The 13,323-nt window shown below is 33.3% G+C and overlaps 1 long non-coding RNA gene across 1 annotated transcript in view; it reads left to right on the plus strand.

The window, feature by feature from the left end:
- Positions 1-10,119, plus strand: part of LOC116581721 — a 136,427-nt gene extending 126,308 nt beyond the window's left edge. The window contains exon 4 of the long non-coding RNA XR_004282188.1: positions 10,030-10,119. This is a non-coding gene — a long non-coding RNA (uncharacterized LOC116581721). The remainder of the gene's footprint in view (positions 1-10,029) is intronic.
- Positions 10,120-13,323: the final 3,204 nt, after the last annotated feature.

Below are 13,323 nucleotides of genomic sequence, written 5' to 3' on the forward strand. Positions count from 1 at the left end.
TACTTAGGATCAGTTCTAAGTGTTTTTTGTTTCTGTAAATGAGCTCTTTCATCTTTCATATTCACTGTGGTTGTTATCAATAAGTAGTGTTTTTTTTAATATTAATACAAAAACTTCTGCAAATGCAGTACAGTGGGACATCCTATTAAGCTTCCAAGTTACCGGAAGCTTTCCCATTGAGAATCTTTTCATGTATCCTTTGCACGCATTCATACTTTCAATGATTATCATTGGTATGAACTTTCAGGTGGAAGTTAATAATTCTGAAAGCAATTTGTAAAAATTCAGAGTGGGTGCTGCCCTATCAAAGGCCTTTTCTACATTAAAAAAAAAAATTACTTTCTTGTGATGATGTGTTTTACATGCACTACTAAGTCACCCTGAATTTGAGATGAACTCTGTTATTCTATATTTGAACATTTCAAAATTTGCATTTGTATCTATTACAATATCTGTATTACTATGGTTAGTCTTGATAACCTTCCCCTACAAACTGATTTTGTCAGCGCTTACTGCTTTTTTTGCTGTCCTGTTTTATCACTAGAAGAATATTTGTTATTATAAGTCTCTAACTTATGCTCTTATGCCTGTTTTCCTTATTCATCTCTTATTTCAATTTCTTCAGTTGAACTGATCCATTTATTTCATAGTTTTTTAAAAGTTAACATGCTTAAGGAGTACATTTTCACTGATTATAATAATTTTGGATTCTAGGACTTTTATATAAGGGATTCTAAAGAATTTAGAATTCTAAAGCAGATCTGTAATTGTAATTTATCTTTTGTAACTTGACACTTTTAAGTGGTGATATATTTGACATACAACACTATAAGGTTTCCAACATGTTGATTTGATTACGTTTATATATTATAAAGGACTGCCATTCTAGCAATAGATAACCCCTCTCTTGTGTCGCATAATTGTTTATTCTTTTTTGTGTGGGAATAGAAAGCTAGTTTCTTAGAAAGTTTGGCAGTTCTAATACAATATTGTCTATAGGTACTACATTTTGCATTAAATTCCAGGACTTATTTGCCCACTATAACCACTATTCTACTCTTTTTGGGAGTTCAGCATTTTTAGGTTCCACATATAAGTGGTAATATGCAATATTTGTCTGGTTTATCTTAGCATCCATCCATGCTGTAGTGAATGTGTAGGACTTCATTTTTATGGCTGAATCCTATTTCACCGTGCATATATACCACATCTTTGTTATTTTACTTGTATGTGGATACTTAGGTTGTTTCCATATCTTGGCTCTTGTGAATAAAGCTGTGATGAATATAGAAGTGAATAAATCCCTTGAAGATCTTTTTATTTTTTTTATTTTTTTAATTTTTTTTATTTTTATTTTTTTTTAAAGATTTTATTTATTTATTTGATAGAGAGAAATCACAAGTAGATGGAGAGGCAGGCAGAGAGAGAGAGAGAGGGAAGCAGGCTCCCTGCCGAGCAGAGAGCCCGATGCGGGACTCGATCCCAGGACCCTGAGATCATGACCTGAGCCCAAGGCAGTGGCTTAACCCTCTAAGCCACCCAGGCACCCTCCCTTGAAGATCTTGATTTGGTTTTCTTTGTGTATATACCCAGAAGTGGAATTGCTGTATCATATGATAGTTTTATTTTTAATTTATTTAAGAACAGCCATATTAAATTAAATCTTAAATTAATAATTAATTTAAATTAATAATTTAAATAATCATTTAAATTAAATAATATTAAATATGAAATAAACTTATTCCTTCCAAAAGTATACAAAAATTCCCTTTTCTCCACTTCTTTGTCAGCATTTGTCATCTTGTGTTCTTGATGATAGTCATTCTAACAGGTGTGAGATGTTATCTTACAATGGATTTGAATTGGGTTTCTCTGATAATTGGTGATGTCGAGTATCTTTCCAGGTATCTGTTGACCACTGGATGTTGTCTTCGGAAAAGTGTCCATTTCGTTCTTCTGTCCATTTTAAAAATCAGATTGTATGTTTTATTTTTGTTGTTGGGTTGTAGGGAGTTCTTCATATATTTTGAGTATTAACCCTTTATTCAATATATGGTTTGCAGATACTTTCTTGCATTCTTCAGGTTGCTTTTTCATTTTGTTGGTTGTTTCTTTTGTACAAAAGTTTTTAACTTTCAAGTAGTCTACTTCATTAATTTTTGCTTCCGTATGTGTTTTTGGTGTCTTACCCAAAAAATAATTGCCAGAACTGATGTTGAGGAACTTGTCTGTGTTTTCTTAAAGGAGATTTGGTCTTACATTTTTTTGTTTTTGTTTTTAAGATTTTATTTATTTGAGAAAGAGAGAGAGAGAGCATGCATGAAAAGGGGAAGGGTCAGCGGGGGTGGGGGGAGAAAAAGACTCCCTACTGAGCAGTGAGCCTGACTCGAGACTCAATCTTAGGACTCCAGGATCATGACCTGAGCCGAAGGCAGTCACTTAACCAACTGAGACACCTAGGCACCCCTGGTCTTGCGTTTAAGTCTTTGTTCTATTTTGACATAAATTTGTGAGACAAGAGTCTGATTTTATTTTTCTGCATATGTTTACCTAGTTTTCTCAACATTGTTTGTTGAAGCAACTATTTTTTCCCTATTGAATGTTCTTGGTTCCCTTGTCAAGTACTATTTGATATGTTATATATATGAGTGTTTAATTCTGGCTTGCCAGTTCTGGTCTGTGTGTATGTTTTATGCTGGTGCCATACTGTCTAAATTACTATAGTTTCATAGTATAATTTGAAATCAAGATGTGTGATGTCTCCAGCTTTATTCTTCTTTCCAGGATTGCTTTGGTTATTTATAGTCTTTTTAGGTACATAGAAATTTTGAATTGTTATCTGTTTCTATGAAGAATGCCATTGGAATTTGGATAGGGATTTCATTCATATCTGTAAGTAGCTTTTGATAGGATGAATATTCTAACAGTATTTTCCAGTTCATGAACACAGTATGTCTTTCCATTTGTTAATGTCTTCTTTAATTTCTTTCAACAGTTTTGTAGTTTCTGGTGTACAGATCTTAAATGTATTCCTAGGCATTTTATTATTTTGACACTATTGAGAATGGGATAGTTTTATTTTCAAATATTTCATCGCTAGTATATAGAAATGCAACTGATTTTTATATGTTGATTTTTTATATTCTTCAATTTTGCTGAATCGTTGATTAGTTACAATGCTTTTTATAGTTGAGTTTTTGGGATTTTATATATGCAGAGCATATCATCCACAAACAAGGACAGTTTTACTTCTTTCCTGATGTGGATGCCTCCCCGCCCCCCCCATGATTGCTCTATTTAGGACTTCCAGTACCATGTTGAATAAGAATGGTGAGAATGTGCATTCTTGGCTTGTTCCTGATCTTAGAGGAAAAGTTTTCGATTTTTCAACACTAACTATAATGTTTGCTGTGGATTTGTTGTAAATGGTTTTTATTTGCTGAAGTATTTCTTTCTATACCCAATCTATAGAAGGTTTTTATTATGAAATAATATTGTCTTGTCATGGTTTTTCTGCATTTATTGGGGTGATCCTCTGACTTTTATCTTTCATTCTGTTAATGTTGTGTATCCATGTATTGGTTTTCATCCTTGCATCTGAGGAATAAATCCCACTGGTCATGCTATATAATCCTTTTAATGTGTTCTTGAATTGGACATGCTAATATTTTGAGTATACTTGAATCTTGAATATACTTGAGTATACTTGAATCTATATTCATCAGGAATATTGGTCTATAGTTTGCTTTTGGAGTCCTTATCTGGTTTTGGGATTAGGCCTGGTAGATTAAATTTGGCAGGGTTCCCTCCTTTTCATGATTTTCTTTGTTGTTGTTGTTGTTGGATATGTTTGAAAAGAATTTGCATTGATTCTGCTTTAAATGTTTGGTGGAAGTCACCAGTAAAACCCTCTGGTACTAAGATTTTCTGTGTTGGGAATTTTTTGATAAGTGATACCATCTCTTTTGTTGGTCTTTTCAGCTTTTCTTTTTCTTCTTATTCAAAGTCTTGGTAGGTTTTGTGTTTCTAAGAGTTGATCCATTTCTTCCAAGTTATCTAATTTGTTGATCTATACATGTTCATAGAAGTTTTTATGATCCCATGTAGTCCTCTAGTATCAGCTATAATGTCTGTTTCATTTTTAATTTTATATGAATCTTCTCTTTGGTTAGTCTGGCTAAAGGTTTGTCTTTTTTTTTAAGGAGGGCTTCGTTCCATTGATCCTTTCTATTAGTTTTCTGGTCTCTATTTCATTTACTTCTACTCTGATCCTTATTGTTTACTTCCTTCTGCCAAATTCCAGCTTAACTGCTTCTTTTTCTCATTCCTTGAGGTGCAAAGTTGGTTGTTTGCGATCCTTCTGATTTTTTAATATATTCATTTATCACTATAAACTTTCCTCTTAGGACTGTTTTGCGGTCATATCAAGGACTTATCAAGGACTTGATATGTTGCATTTCTATTTTCATCTGTTTTGTGATTTTTTTTTTAATTTCCTTTTTTTTTTCCTTTGGTTATTTAGAGGTATGTTGTTGAATTTCCACATATTTGTAGATTTTCCCAGCTTCCCTCTTGTTTTCTAGTTACACATCATTCTGCCCAGAAAAGATGGTATGATTTCAATCTTCTTAAATTTTCTAAGACTTGTTGTATTTTATTATATGATCTATTCTGGAGAATGTTCCAGGTGTACTTAAGAAGAATGTGTATTCTGTTGCTTTAGATGCAGTGTTCTGTATGTATCTATTATGTTCATTTGGTGTAAAGTATGGTTCAAGTCCAATATGTCTTTGGTGATTTTCTGTCGATTGATTACTCAAAGTAGGTTATTGAAGTCCCCTATTACTGTATTGTTGCTTCTTTCTTCAGATCTATTAGTATTTGCTTAATATATTTAGATGCTCCAATATTGGGCGCGCGCGTGTGTGTGTTTGTGTGTGTGTGTGTGTGTGTGTGTGTACATCTTCTTGATGTATTGACCCTTTTATCATTATATAGTGACCTTTACCCTTTGTCATAATTTTTGACTTGAGGTTTTCTCTGATCTAAGTATAGCTACTTCGACTTTTTTAGTTTCCACTTGAATGTTATATCATTTCACTTTGTGTGACTGTAGAGCTGAAATGAATCCCTTATGGGTGGCATATACTTGGGTCTTGGCTTTTTTTAACCACATCAAGCCACTCTGCTTTTTGATTAGTGATTTAAGTCCATTTATATTTAGAGTAAGTATTGATATGTAATGACTTCTGCAGTCTTATTGATTGCTTTCTGGTTGTTTTGAATTTTTATTGGTTTTTCTTTTGTTTTGGCATACCTTCTGTAAATTGGTAGTTTTCCATAGTGGTATGCTCTGTTTCTCCTTTGTTACATAAATCAACTCTATGCTTTTGCTTGAGGCTTACAGAAAATATATCACAGTTAAACAGTCAATTTTACACTGATAGCAACTTAGCTTCTTTCGCCTATAAAGGCTCCACTATTTTATAGCTCCCTTTTATACTTTTGATGTCACAATTTACTTATTATCTGTGTATTGGTTAAATTATAGTAGCTATAGTGTCAGGTGCCTGGGTGGCTTAGTTGGTTAAGCAACTGCCTTCAGCTCAGATCATGAACCTGAAGTCCTGGGATAGCATCCTGCATCAGGCTCTTATCTTAGCAGGAGTCTGCTTCTCCCTCTGACCTTCCCCTTCTCGTTCTCTCTCTCTCAAATAAATAAAATTTTAAAAAAATAGTAGCTATAGTTTCTCTTAATATTCTCTTCCTTTAACCTTATATAATTAAGTAATTAACCTTTATATAATGAAGTAGTTAAGTAATTAAAGAATTGGAGTTCTTGTTACTATGTATTTTTCACCTTTACCATTGTGTTGAGTACTCACTCAGTCTTACTAATTTTAGCCATTATAAAGGACATGCAGTCCTAGCTCACTGTGATTGAACTTGCATTTCCTAATGACCAAGCATCTTCTCATGTGTTGATTTGTTAATATGTCATCTTTGGTGAGGTGTCTCTTCAAATCTTCAATATTTTTAAAATTAGGTTGTTATTGAGAGTTCTTTATGTATTCTAGATACAAGTCCTTTGCCAGATATATGCTTTGTAAAGATTCTTTCCTGGTGTATTGCTTGTCTTTTTATTTCCTTAACAGTACCCTTGGAAGAACATTTTTTTAAAAATTTTAAATGAATTCTAATTTATCATTTAGGTTTCTTACAAATCATGTTTTATGTAATATCTATAAAGTTTTTTAACTTAGGATTAGAAACATTTTCTCCATGTATTTTGGGTTTTAAAATTACTTGTGATCCATTTTGACTAACTTTAACCCTTAACTCCTGTCATTTATAAAAATTAATTTTTGTGCATAAGGATATCCAATTGTTTTAGCAACACTTGCTGAAGCTGTCTTTTCTCTGTTGCATTGCCTTTGCACTTTTGTTGCTTTTGATTTGTCAAAAATCAGTTACCCATATCTTTGGCCCTAATTATGGACTCCATTTTGTTCTCTTGATGTATATGTTCATTATTATGCAAATGTGTTTTAATACTATTGTTTTATATTGTTTTGGAATTAATGTAATCTCTCCCTTTTTATTAAAAACATTTTGGCTATTTTAGGTCCTTTGCGTTTCTATATCAACCTTAAAATCAGTTTGTCAGGTTATACCACAGGAAACAACAAAAGAAAACCAAGACAAACTACCTGGCCTCCTGGGATTTTGATGTAGATTTCATGAATCTATAGATATATCTAGGAAGAAGTAAATTCTTAATGAAAATGACTCTTTGATCCATGAATACAATGTATCTCTTGTCATTTAGATTTTCTTGAATTTACTTCCACAAGGTTTTATAGATTTCAGTGTACAAATCTCATATTTCTTTCATCAGATTTACTCGTAAGTCTTTCAGATGTTTTAAAAGTATTGTAAATGCACTTTTTGCCTCAATTTCTAATTTTTTTCCAGTGCTTATATGTAGAAACGTAACTGATTTTAGTGTATTAATTTTGGTATACTCGTCTTGTATCCTGTAGCCTTGCTAAATCCCTTAGTTCTAATAACCTTTTTTTTTTCTTTTTTGCAATTTCAACCATATTTTCTACATTGATAATCATGTGATAGTTGTACTTAATCTTTTCTAATCTGGGTGACTTTTATTGATTTTTCTTGCCTAACTGACTGGAAAAACTGCTCTCTAGTACATTGAACATAAATAGTGGGGAAGATAGCTTTCACCATTATGACGTTTCCTATAGGGTTTCCAAAGATGTTTATCAGCTTGAAGAAGTTCTCTTCTGCGTAAGTGGACAGTTTTTAATCAGAAATGGATGTGATTTTTCTCCAAGGACTTTTTGAATTTATGGATGTTAAAACAAATTGATGACGTAGATGTTTTTTCAAAAATAGTTGAATTAACTTTTTTTAAAAAAATTTTAGTTTCAAAGTAGGTGTTCATTTTTATACCATGTATCTTACTCTGGGATTTTACATTTTTGCTCCTCTTCCCTTTTTTAGTCATTACCAGTGTAAGTTGTAAGAATATATGAAGATCGTGATTACTGAAATTTTTAAAGTACTTAAGTTTTAAATGTATTGGATGGGTGAGCCGGGTAGTGGGTATTATGGAGGGCACGTATGGCATGGAGCGCTGGGTGTGGTACATAAACAAAGTATTCTGGAACACTGAAAGGAAATAAAATGGAAAAAAAAATTTTTAATCAATTACTTGACCTTTTTTCACAACAGTATTTAGACAACTTCTGTACAGCAATGGTGTCAACACCCACTGATACTTCTTGGACCTGACTTTTTGTTTCTTGACTTCTTAGATTAAATTAATTACATGGTTGAATGAAGAATATTTTTGAGTAACTTTTTGTTTTCCATGAAAAGTCAGTGGATAACGCATTTGAACTCCTAGAAAAAGTAAAGCTGTCACACATTAAATAGATATACAATTTAGGAGCACTGTAATTTTTTGGGTCACTACACTTTGAAACTATAGAACGATACTATTTCAGTGTCTTTTTTTTTTTTTTAACGTTAGCTGGAGAGACTGAAAAGAAACCTGATTTCTGTCCATTTTTTTTAAATTAAATTACTTTTTCTATAGAATTTCCCCCCCTATAGTCTTGAAATTTAATTATTTCTTTATAATATATCTTGGGATTAGTTTTATTAGCTTATTCTGTAAACTGTTGAGCCATTTTGGTCTACATATCCGGATTATTTCTTTAGTATAAGAAAGCTTTCTCCTATGTTGTATTTGGTTCCTCCTTCAATGTCAGTTTTTATAGTCTTTTTAAAGATGTTCATTATTTTTTTATATCCCTTTTTTAACTTATTTAAAATCCAGTTAGTTAACATACTGTATAATATTAGATTTAGGTATAATTTAGTGATTCAAAACTTTAATACAATATCCAGCACTTATGACAGTGCCCTCCTTAGTCCCCATCACCTATTTAACCCATTCCTCTACCCGACTCCCCTGTGGTAGCAATCAGTTTGACCTCCATAGTTAAAACTGTTTCTTGGTTTGCTTCTCTCTCTTTTTGCCCCCTTTGCTCATTTGTTAAATTTTACATATAAGTGAAATCGGTATTTGTCTGTATCTGGGTGATTTTGCTTAACATAATACTCTCTAGCTCCATCTATATTGTTGCAAATGGCAAAATTTCTTTTTTATGACTGAACTATATTCCATTGTATATATACACCACATCTTCTTTATCCGATCATCAGTCAGTGGACATTTGGGCTCTTGCCATAATTTGACTAATGTTGATAATGCTATAAACATCAGAGTGTATGTATCTCTTTGAATTAGGTTTTTTGTTTTGTTTTGTTTTAATTTCTTGGACAAATACCCACTAGTGCCATTGCTGGATCCTAGGGTCGTTCTGTTTTTGTGAGGAAACTCTATACTGTTTTCCAGAGTGGCTGCATCAGTTTCCACTCCCACCAACAGTGCAAGAGGGTTTATTTTTCTCCACATCCTCACCAGTACCTGTTGTTCCTTGTATTGTTGATTTTAGCCATTCTGACAGGTGTGAAGTAATATCTCATTGTACTTTTGATTTGCATTTTCTGGATGATGAATGATATTGGGCATCTTTTTATATGTCTGTTGGTCATTTGTACCTCGTCTTTGGAAAATGTCTGTTCATGTCTTCCACCCATTTAATTGGATTATTTGTTTTGGGTGTTTTAGAATTTCTTTATATATTTTGAATACTAACCCTTTATTACATAATGTCATTTGCAAATACCTTCTCCCATTCTCTAGGTTGTCTTTTAATTTTATTATTTCTTTCACTGTTCAGAAGCTTTTTATTTTGATGTAGTCCCCATGTTTTATTTTTTGTTTCCTTTGAAGAACGTCCATTATTTTTTGACTGAATATTTGTGTATTCTAGGTCTTTTCTCAGTATTCTAATTGTCTTAATCTTTGTTAGGACTTCTTAGATACTCTCCAGTTTTTCTCTACCACACTAATTAGATTTCCTGGAGATTTGGTCCTATTTGTTAATCTCATCAATTCAGTCTACAATTCTATTTTGCTTTTTTGTTTTTTTCCTCCTGTGTAGTCTCAGCAGTGCCATCTCTTTTTAATCTTATCTCCTATCTTAATTCAGTTCCCTTTCATCTTACTTTACACTGTTCCAGGCATGGTTTGTTTTGTTGTCTACCTGTTATTGAAAACCCAAAGCAAATTTAATTTTCTTTTACTTTTCACTTAACTAGTAAGCCTCTTGGACAGTATAGCATCACAATTCAATGACTCAATGACCAAATCGAAATTTGTTCACATAGGTGGACAAATTTCTTGAGTATGTCAAGGGTCTAACTAGTGTCATAGAATAATCTCCAAAAACCTCGTGAGGACTTTTATTACCACTGTTATATTCCAGAAGATCCACCAACATGTCACTGAAAGAATAGCTTCTCTGTTAAGCAATCTGCATCACCACTTGTGTTCTTTATACCTCTGATCTCGCTGCCTCAAAATCTTTTTAGGTGGATGCTGAGATTCCAGACTGAGTGCCTTGTATCTGTTGATGAAGGAAGAATGACAGAAGTCCAAGACGAGTGGAAATACATGGAAACTAAAGGTACTTTTATCTTTTGAAACTTACCCAGAAAGCTGCCCTCTCAAGACTTCAGATAAACTCTTGGACTCTACAGATAATGAATTTCAAAGCAAAGTTGGTCTTCACTAAACACTTGGATTCAGATGAGGTATAAATAGGGATAGTAGACATAAGAAAGAGCATTCTAATTATTTTAAAAAGCTGAAAAGCAAACTGTATTAAGGAAAACAAATTATTTCATGTGGATAATAAAAGACTGGGAAGGAAGTTAATAATTAGAAAGAAATGGGGATGCCTGGGTGGCTCAATTGGTTAAGCTGCTGCATTCGGCTCAGGTCACCATCCCAGGGTTCTGGGATCAAGTCCCGCATCAGGCTCCTTGCTCAGTGGGGAGCCTGCTTCTCTCTCTGCCTCTGCCTGCCAATCTGCCTGCTTGTATACTCTCTCTCTCTGACAAATAAATGAATAAATAAAATCTGAAAAAAAAAATAATAATTAGAAAGAAATGACTTATGTTTTTTTTTGTTGTTGTTCTGAGAACAAGGTCAAAAGAAATTGGCCAGGCTCCCTGCTCAGCGGGGAGTCTGCTTTTCCCTCTCCCCTTGTAGGTGTTTGGCATAGCTATCTAAAGGTCAGTAATAATACCTTAGGCAAACTATTCCCAAGGTTCTGTTCATTTTTCACTCTTTTAAAATATAAATATACTATTTAATATCTGTTTTTTCTTTGTAAACTTGGTATGATATTTGTGTGTGTAACACAAGCTCTTTATAGGCTCCATGATATTTCTTCTCTTATTAGTAAATATTACTCATTAAGTAATAGAAATCAAGGGTATTTATTGGAGATACATTTTCTCATTCCAAGGTTTCTCTTGGATCGCTCTCCTGTTTTTCTCCATCCTCTTCAACACTGCAACCACCAAGTCTTTATTATGCAAGGTCCTGGTTCCTCATGTTAGAGATACGTGGGCTTTTTCCTTGATCCCATTCATAAGAGTATTTCTTTCTAGATAATCTAAAACCGTGTTCCATTACTCTTAGGCTAAAAGTAATGTGAAAAAAGATAATGCTAAGGGTAGACAACTGCTAGTACTTTTCCAGGATGTATGTGAACATAACTGAAAACAGACTATCCCAACTCCAGGTCTGATGAAGAATTATTAAACTTACATAGAAATGATATTAAAGTGAACTAAAAAACATCTGGGGTTTAATATTCAAATAGAATTACTGCAAATTCAGAGAAACAGAAAACTTTTAAATGCCTTATTCTGTATTCATTGTTGTATATTTAATAACTCAAGGCAAAATGTCTTGCATAAAGAGTTTATTGCTGGAACTTTCACTTCCAGATAATCCCATTATGTGAAAATCACCTTTTTTTGTGGCCAATTATTTTCTTTTCTATGGGGAAAAATCCATTTTGGGAAAAGTACATTTAGAAATAAACCCTTCCCCTATTTGGTATAAAATCTAGGTAAATAATGATTTTAAATGGATGGCATAAGGCACCTTTTATATTGTGCTCAGCAGGTGAAGATAAATGTTGGCAGCAGGATAAAAGAAGAAAGATGCTTGCATTTATAAAAATCTGTGTTAATAGTTGCCTTTTTTTGAGTCGAGCTTGAATTTTCGTCCCCTGGCATAGTGGACGCTGATAAGTTGAAAACACTTAATTCTAAAACCAAAAGATGTTTGCCTGTCTTCTTGTCTGTTTTTTTCCAGGACCTTACAAGGACATCATTATTGGAAATATGATATCTGTTACTTGTAACACTTTCTCTTTCTCACTTTATGTTGTTACCTTAGTGCTGATTATAGTTTCCAGAATGAATGTAGTAAGTCTGGTCCTTAGGAAAGTCAGGTGGGAGAAGCAGCTTTGGTACCTGAGAAGCAGGTCCTCATTAGTTGAAAACAAGTGTGGTAGTTGCCAGTTTTTCTGCCTGTGTGGGCTCAGAATCTCTGATATGAGGGGCACACTGGGATTGGTGGAGGGAAGCAGAGGGAAATGAAGATGTTCTTCAGTGCTCTTTCATTTCAAAGATCTAGGCATCCAGTGAATCTTTGATTATTTGAGTCTGATCCACCTACCCTCAATTTATGCTAATTCCTCCAAGGAATTGACAAAACTGTGTATGAATAGCCTTGTTAGGAATTCCTGTGAATTTATACTTTCAATGTATTTATGTCTATGTATGTGGTATTTTAAAAGGGAATTTCAAGGAGAGAAAAAGAAAGGATGAATCAGGAAAGTTTGTGAATAGGCATCACAGTCCATTAATTTTTGAGCATTTTTTCCTCTGTGCCTTAGACATCTATCAAATAAATTGTTATACATGCCTTACTTATATGAAGCTATAAGGATTAATTGAGATAATTAATGCGTAAAACTTTTCATTAAGATGGCATGCATAAACATACTATTTATATACTACTTGCTTGAGCTCTGGGACTGTGTCTGTCTTTTTGACTCCCTAATATGAAACAGTACAAAATTGAATTATACTTTCAGTTTATATTTAAAGCAGAATAAATAAAGATTTCTGTCTGCTACCCATTAACTTATTGTGCACTTGCACCACGACCTGAGAAAATAAAATCTCCCTTTATGGGTGATTATGACTGAGGACAAGGAAATAAAAACTTGAGGAAACTCATAAACGCAAGTTTTACCTTTTTTCTTCACCTTTGGGAATAGCTTGATAACACCACTCACCTCTAAAAGGGGAGTGAAGGTAATCAAGATACCTTGAATTTTCTGAGGTGCTGGTATATTTTCCTCTGAAATATTCTGTGTGACTGGAAGTCAGGGATGTTAAACAGCAGTTGACTTACTTAATTCCAATTTTTAAGAAAGGGCTGGAAAAATTCTCCTTTTGTGCCTTCTACTCTTCAAAGTCTTGAGCTAGAAAAATGATGAAACCTAAGCAAAGAAATGTGTAAAACCTGTTTTCTGGATTTCACAACCTGTCTGCAGTAGGTATAGTGTCATTATTATAAAGGCTGACACAGCAGTGCCCAGGCGTTAAATGACTCTTTAAGGGACATAAAAATATAACCATGTTACACTTCAGTCTCAAGTTGTTTCCATCCTGTTACTTTGCCATTTTCACGTAACAGGGACAAGTTTTATCTTCAAGAGATGGACAGAATCATTTTGGAACACATCAGTTAAAATGATTACAAATGACCCTTGAACAACATGGGTTTACAGGGGT

Source organism: Mustela erminea, chromosome 21, assembly GCF_009829155.1.
Source record: "Mustela erminea isolate mMusErm1 chromosome 21, mMusErm1.Pri, whole genome shotgun sequence".
NCBI classification, from domain to species: Eukaryota; Metazoa; Chordata; class Mammalia; order Carnivora; family Mustelidae; genus Mustela; species Mustela erminea.